This window comes from Triticum urartu, chromosome 5 (assembly GCF_003073215.2).
Source record: "Triticum urartu cultivar G1812 chromosome 5, Tu2.1, whole genome shotgun sequence".
Classification (NCBI taxonomy): domain Eukaryota; kingdom Viridiplantae; phylum Streptophyta; class Magnoliopsida; order Poales; family Poaceae; genus Triticum; species Triticum urartu.
In genome coordinates this window covers 493,592,275-493,599,576 of record NC_053026.1, presented here as the reverse complement: position 1 = coordinate 493,599,576, position 7,302 = coordinate 493,592,275, and positions in this window count along the sequence as shown.

Below are 7,302 nucleotides of genomic sequence, written 5' to 3'. Positions count from 1 at the left end.
TGCTCGACCTTTCGGTCTTCTGTGTTCCGAGGCCATGTCTGTACATGCTAGGCTCGTCAAGTCAACCTAAGTGTTTGCATGTGTAAATCTGTCTTACACCCGTTGTATGTGAACGTTGGAATCTATCACACCCGATCATCACGTGGTGCTTCGAAACAACGAACTGTCGCAACGGCGCACAGTTAGGGGGAACACTTTCTTGAAATTATTATGAGGGATCATCTTATTTACTACCGTCGTTCTAAGTAAACAAGATGCAAAAACATGATAAACATCACATGCAATCAAATAATAATAGTGACATGATATGGCCAATATCACATAGCTCCTTTGATCTCCATCTTGGGGCTCCATGATCATCTTGTCACCGGCATGACACCATGATCTCCATCATCATGATCTCCATCATCGTGTCTCCATGAAGTTGCTCGCCAACTATTACTTCTACTACTATGGCTAACACGTTTAGCAATAAAGTAAAGTAATTTACATGGCATTTCTCAATGACATGCAGGTCATACAAAACATAAAGACAACTCCTATGGCTCCTGCCGGTTGTCATACTCATCGACATGCAAGTCGTGATTTCTATTACAATAGCATGAACATCTCATACATCACATATATATCATTCATCATTCATCACAACTTTGGCCATATCACATCACAAAACACTTGCTGCAAAAACAAGTTAGACGTCCTCTAATTGTTGTTGCAAGTTTTACATGGCTGCAATAGGGTTCTAGCAAGAACGTTTTCTTACCTACGTGAAAGCCACAACATGATTTGTCAACTTCCATTTACCCTTCATAAGGACCCTTTTCATCGAATCCGCTCCAACTAAAGTGGGAGAGACAGACACCCGCCAGCCACCTTATGCAACTAGTGCATGTCAGTCGGTGGAACCGGTCTCACGTAAGTGTACGTGTAAGGTTGGTCCGGGCCGCTTCATCCCACAATACTGCTGAAGCAAAATAAGACTAGTAGCGGCAAGAAAGTTGACAACATCTACGCCCACAACAAATTGTGTTCTACTCGTGCAAAAAGAACTACGCATAGACCTAGCTCATGATGCCACTGTTGGGGAACATTGCAGAAAACAAAAAATTTCCTACGGTTTCACCAAGATCCATCTATGAGTTCATCTAGAAACGAGTGATCGGATTGCATCTACATACCTTCGTAGATCACGCGCGGAAGCGTTCAAAGAACGGGGATGAGGAAGTCGTACTCGACGTGATCCAAATCACCGGAGATCCTAGCGCCGAACGGACGGCACCTCCGTGTTCAACACACGTACGGTCAGCGTGACGTCTCCTCCTTCTTGATCCAGCAAGGGGGAAGGAGAGGTTGATGAAGATCCAGCAGCACGACGGCGTGGTGGTGGATGCGGCAGTCACCGCAGCAGGGCTTCGCCGTTCTTCTACGAGAGGGAGAGGTGTAGCAGGGGAGAGGGAGGCGCCAAGACTCAAGGGTGCGGCTGCCCCTCCCTCCCCCCTTTATATAGGCTCCCCAAGGGGGGGCACCGGCCCTAGGAGATGGGATCTCCTAGGGGGGCGGCGGCCAAGGGTGGAGTGGCCCCCAAGGCAAGTGGGGCGCCCCCCCCCCCACCCTAGGGTTTCCAACCCTAGGCGCAGGGGGTGGGCCAAAGGGGAGCACCAGCCCACTATGGGCTGGTTCCCCTCCCCACTTCAGCCCATGGGGCCCTCCGGGATGGGTGGTCCCACCCGATGGACCCCCGGGACCCATCCGGTGGTCCCGGTACAATACCGGTGACCCCCGAAACTCTCTCGATGGCCGAAACTGCACTTCCTATATATAATTCTTCACCTCCGGACCATTCCGGAACTCCTAGTGACGTACGGGATCTCATCCGGGACTCCGAACAACTTTCGGGTTACTGCATATTCATATCTCTACAACCCTAGTGTCACCGAACCTTAAGTGTGTAGACCCTACGGGTTCGGGAGACATGTAGACATGACCGAGATGGCTCTCTGGTCAATAACCAACAGCGGGATCTGGATACCCATGTTGGCTCCCACATGCTCCTCGATGATCTCATCGGATGAACCACGATGTCGAGGATTCAAGCAACCCCGTATACAATTCCCTTTGTCAATCGGTACGTTACTTGCCCGAGATTCGATCGTCGGTATCCCAATACCTCATTCAATCTCGTTACCGGCAAGTCACTTTACTCGTACCGTAATGCATGATCCCGTGACCAGACACTTGGTCACTTTGAGCTCATTATGATGATGCATTATCGAGTGGGCCCAGAGATACCTCTCCGTCATACGGAGTGACAAATCCCAGTCTTGATCCGTGTCAACCCAACAGACACTTTCGGAGATACCCGTAGTATACCTTTATAGTCACCCAGTTACGTTGTGACGTTTGGTACACCCAAAGCACTCCTACGGTATCCAGGAGTTACACGATCTCATGGTCTAAGGAAAAGATACTTGACATTGGAAAAACTCTAGCAAATGAACTATACGATCTTGTGCTATGTTTAGGATTGGGTCTTGTCCATCACATCATTCTCCTAATGATGTGATCTCGTTATCAATGGCATCCAATGTCCATAGTCAGGAAACCATGACTATTTGTTGATCAACGAGCTAGTCAACTAGAGGCTTACTAGGGACATGTTGGTGTCTATATATTCACACATGTATTACGATTTCCGGATAACACAATTATAGCATGAATAAAAGACAATTATCATGAACAAGGAAATATAATAATAATCCTTTTATTATTGCCTCTAGGGCATATTTCCAACAGTTTGGTCTGGCACGATTTTGCTTGTGTTTCCACACAACCTTTATGGTGAGGGTGCGGTCGAGGTTCGTCTTCGGTGAAGTCGGAGTCTAGGAAGGGCAATGACGCATGTTGGGGAGACGTGATAATGATGACATCCGAGTATATCTTGATGAGGCCTTCCTTGTTGAGGTTTGTGTGGGATATCTTTTGTGTGCCACTCGGCGGTTTGTGACGGTTTTAGCCCGGTTTTTCATTAATTAATCAGGTAACTCTTTTCTGCTTATTTAATGGATGAGGAAAATCTTTTGCCTTCATTTCGAAAAAAAAGGAATCATATCTCTCTGTATATTTGCCCTTTGGATCACAACTTCCCTGGAACCGAGACAAGATTGAACCGTAACTTGTTGAACGTGTCAACTGGCAATGCCTTTCTGAAGATATTTGCTAGTTTTTTTGCAGAAAAACTTTCAATCTATTCATCTTCAATCATGGCAGCACAACAAAAACCAGAAATAAAAATTACATCCAGATCCGTAGACCACCTAGCGAGGACTACAAACACCGAAGCAAGCCGAAGGCGCACCGCCGTCATCGTCCCTCCATTGCCGGAGCCGGGCACAACTTGTTGTAGTAGACAGTCGGGAAGTCGTCGTGTTAAGGCCCCATAGGACCAGCACCCCAGAACAGCAACCGCCACCGATGAAAAATAACGTAGATCGGAAGGATCCAAACCGAAGACACACGAACGTAGACGAACAACGACGAGATCTGAGCAAATCCACCAAAGATAGATCTGCCAAAGACACACCTCCACACGCCCACCAACGATGCTAGACGCACTGCCGGAACGGGGCTAGGTGGGAAGACCTTTATTCCATCTTCAGAGAGCCGCCGCCGTCTCGCCTTCCTGAGTAGGACACAACCCCTAACAAGATTGAAAAAACGACTAAAAACGGAGCCCTCCCGCCGGCCTTTGCCAAGATCCACCGCGCCTCCATGGCCCTAGGGCCACCGGAGACGAGGCGGACCTGCGCCGGCGCTGGCGAGAGGCACGAACCCTAACTTTCTTTCTTGGAGGAGGAGGAGGCGGAACCCTGGCCCTAGGTACGTGCGTACTAGGAAAACCACATATGACGAAGATATCTGCTAGTTGATCCTCGAATGAAACAAATCCGATGTCAAGTGACACTCACTCACGAACAAAATGAAAAATCAACCTCCATTCCTTGTGCTTTGTTCAGTCGTGGCGCGTGAGTTTGGATATGTGCTGGGGCTCGTTGTGACTTGTGAGCAAGCATCAGTGGATTATAAATTGTCACATACAATATGTTTGTTTTGATCCTTGCACGGCTAGCTAGCCAAGGTTGTGCGGCTCCTATAATAGATCGCCGCGACATCCCAAGGTAGGTAGTAGAAACACTTGCCCCATTGTACATGATATAAGATTTTTGTCCAAAAGGACCCCCTGCTGAACGCTATTGTTAAAAAGGACTACCTGCAGATAAAATTGTCAAAAAGGACCCCCTCACTAGTGGCGGCAGACGCGGCAGACGACACGTGTCACCTGCCGCCACACCAGGAGGCGGCGGGCCCTACCACCATGGCAGGAGGCGGCCACGCGGGGCACAACGGGTTATCGCACAGTGGCGCAGCTGGGACGGAACGGGCCAGGAGTGGCGGGCCCGGCCGCCACTGGGCGAGGCGGCGAGTGCTGCCACTGCCGCTCCCTGGCCGACATCCCAGCTGCGCGCGGGCCGAGGCGTGGGCCAGGCCGCCACCGGAGGAGGCGGCATCTTTCCTGTTGCAGACGGCGCTGATTCTCACGGGCGGGAATCTGTGGATTTTGAGCCCTTGTGCCGGCACTGGTTGTTTTTGCCATGCTAATGCCGTGCTGCTGCTCGGGAATCACTCCGGCTTTTACTTCTTTTGCCTCATGGATGCGACGGCACTGTGGGAATTACTCACACGCTGCGGGAACTTGTAGGGGGCACCTCTGTTGCTGTTGCACGCGTGACAACGTCCCTGTTGCAGACTGCGGTGATTGATTCTCACACGACGATTCCCACGCATGCGGCCGGACAACCTGTGCTATGGCAGACGACGCTCATTTCCCATGCGGCGACGCTCATTTCCATGGGTGGGAATCCGATGCTCGTGAGGCCAAGGCAGCAGAAGAAGCTGGCAATGGAAAAGAAAAATATCCAGGCTGGACTCAGTAGATTCCTGTGGTAGTATTTTAAATTTCACAATCATTTGTATCTTTATTTATACAGTTTAATGTAGTTTTATTTCAGTAGTTAAATGTAGCTTTATTTTAATTCTACGATGTATCTTATTTTCAGTTTTACCGTGTCGTAGTGGAAAATATATATATAGTTTTAGAATAAAGTAGTGGCATTTTCTTTCCCTCCACTAATTATCGAACATCGTACAACAACTACAAAATGAAATTAAGATAGAACATAATGCCCTACAATAAAAGAGTACAAACTAATAATGCAAGTACATCTAAATTAAACGGTAGAGCTGGAATACAGCTTAAAAACTACATGAAGGCATCATCGTCATCCTCCATCGATGCAGAACTCTTGCCATTCGAGGATGCAAAACTCTTACCCTTGGACGATGCAGAACTCTTGCCCTTCGAGGATGCAGTACTCTTGCCCTTGGACGATGCAGAACTCTTGCCCTTTGACGATGCAGAACCCGAAAGCAGCGGCATGAAGATATCATCTTCGTCCTCGCTCTCCTCAATCCATAAAAATGGATGCTTTTCTGCAGTCCTTCTGAAAGTTTCACTCTTCGGCTCCACTACCTTCTTCCACCTTGCATGCAACCTAAGAAGTCCTTTACGTACCTCCTCATAGGTCCTTTCAGGCCACCCAGACCTACGTAATTCGTGAGCTAACTCATTCATTTGGTGTCACTACTGATGAGTTCGTCCCATGGAACTATCCTATTGTCCATCCTGAAATCGGTAGCTAGCCTCAGAAGAGTCCTGCTCATCTCAGGGTGAAAACTACGATCGAAAGGATAATGGGACATCTCGACTACACTACACTCAAATGCTTATCCAGCTCCGTCTAAAGGGGGTTTTATAGGTAGACAGGAGAAAATGGCGGGAAATAACGACTGCAGTATGGCGGGAAAGGGTTGGCGGGAAGGGGTTGGCGGGAAGATATGGCGGGAAGGGGTTGGCGGGAAACGGGTGGCGGGAACATATGGAGGGAAAGCGTTGGCGGGAAAATATTGAGGGGAAAGGGTTGTGCGAAAATATTTTTTTTCAATGTATAAGATGGGAAATGGTTGCACAGTATTCATCAGCCAAATTAAAAAAAAATCATTTCGGCCTAACATAAGCCGAAGAGTGAAGCGGGATAGTATGGCGGCGATATGTATGGCTCGACACTAATTTTTTGATCAGCAGCCGCCCGGAGAACATGACTGCAAGGGTAGCCCTCAAGCTTGGGGTTGTTACAAGTGCACTCATAGGACGTTGAGCCGAGGGTGACAGCTTACTTTTTGACCCTATGTGGTGACCCTTAACGTACTTGGCTCGCACATTGACCTCCCACTTATTCCTAAGTGCGTCCACTTTCCTGCAGCCATAACTTTGGGACTTCTTTGCTTTCTCGTCCAGATGTATTTGCATCTTCCCGGACCATGGCTTGTTCAATTCAACTTGTGCTTTGGCGACGGTGACCCTGTCTGCAAAGTATGACAGGGTCCTGCTCCAAGTTTCTTCAATTAGGGCTGTGATAGGCAATGCTCGCACCCCTTTAAGAACACCATTGTACACCTCTGACATGTTGCTGGTCATTATTCCATACCGAGCCCCGGTGTCGTGATCCTGCGCCCACTTGTCCAAATGAGGGGAATTCTCGCGGATCCACTGACTCAAATTTATGGGCGTCCTACAACCCCTCCGGTCTTCTCTCTGCGGCAAGGCCGCGCGGTCGATCTCACCATTGATACATGCCCAGATCGCATCCATTTTGGCTTCAATTTTTTGCATGCACGTCCTCTTGAATAACTTGAACTAATCCTTGTTTTTGAATTTGGAGTAAAAGTTTGCTGTCAAATGCCTCATGCACCACCTTCCCTCTAGATCGGGCCAGCCCCACTCTTGTTCCAACGCCTTAATTATGTCAAGAGCGCTTAATAATCCAGTGTTGCGATCAGAGATGATGCAAACACCTTCACGCTCTTTCACGACACCCATCTTCACGCAACTCAGGAACCACAACCAGCTATCTTTGTTCTTGCTCTCGACCGGTGCATATTCAATAGGAAGAAGCTGATTATTTGCATCCGCTACAATCGCCACCAATAGTGTGCCCTTGTACTTTCCAGTGAGAAAGGTACCATCAACTGATAATACCGGGCGACAGTGCCTAAAGGCTTGTATAGTATGGGCGAATGCCTAAAATAAGCGGTCCAGGATTAGCTCACCCGGGTTCATTGGGTTTGGACGTTCTCTCCGCCAAACTTGAGTCCCCCTATTAGCACTTGCTATCTGATGAAGCATTT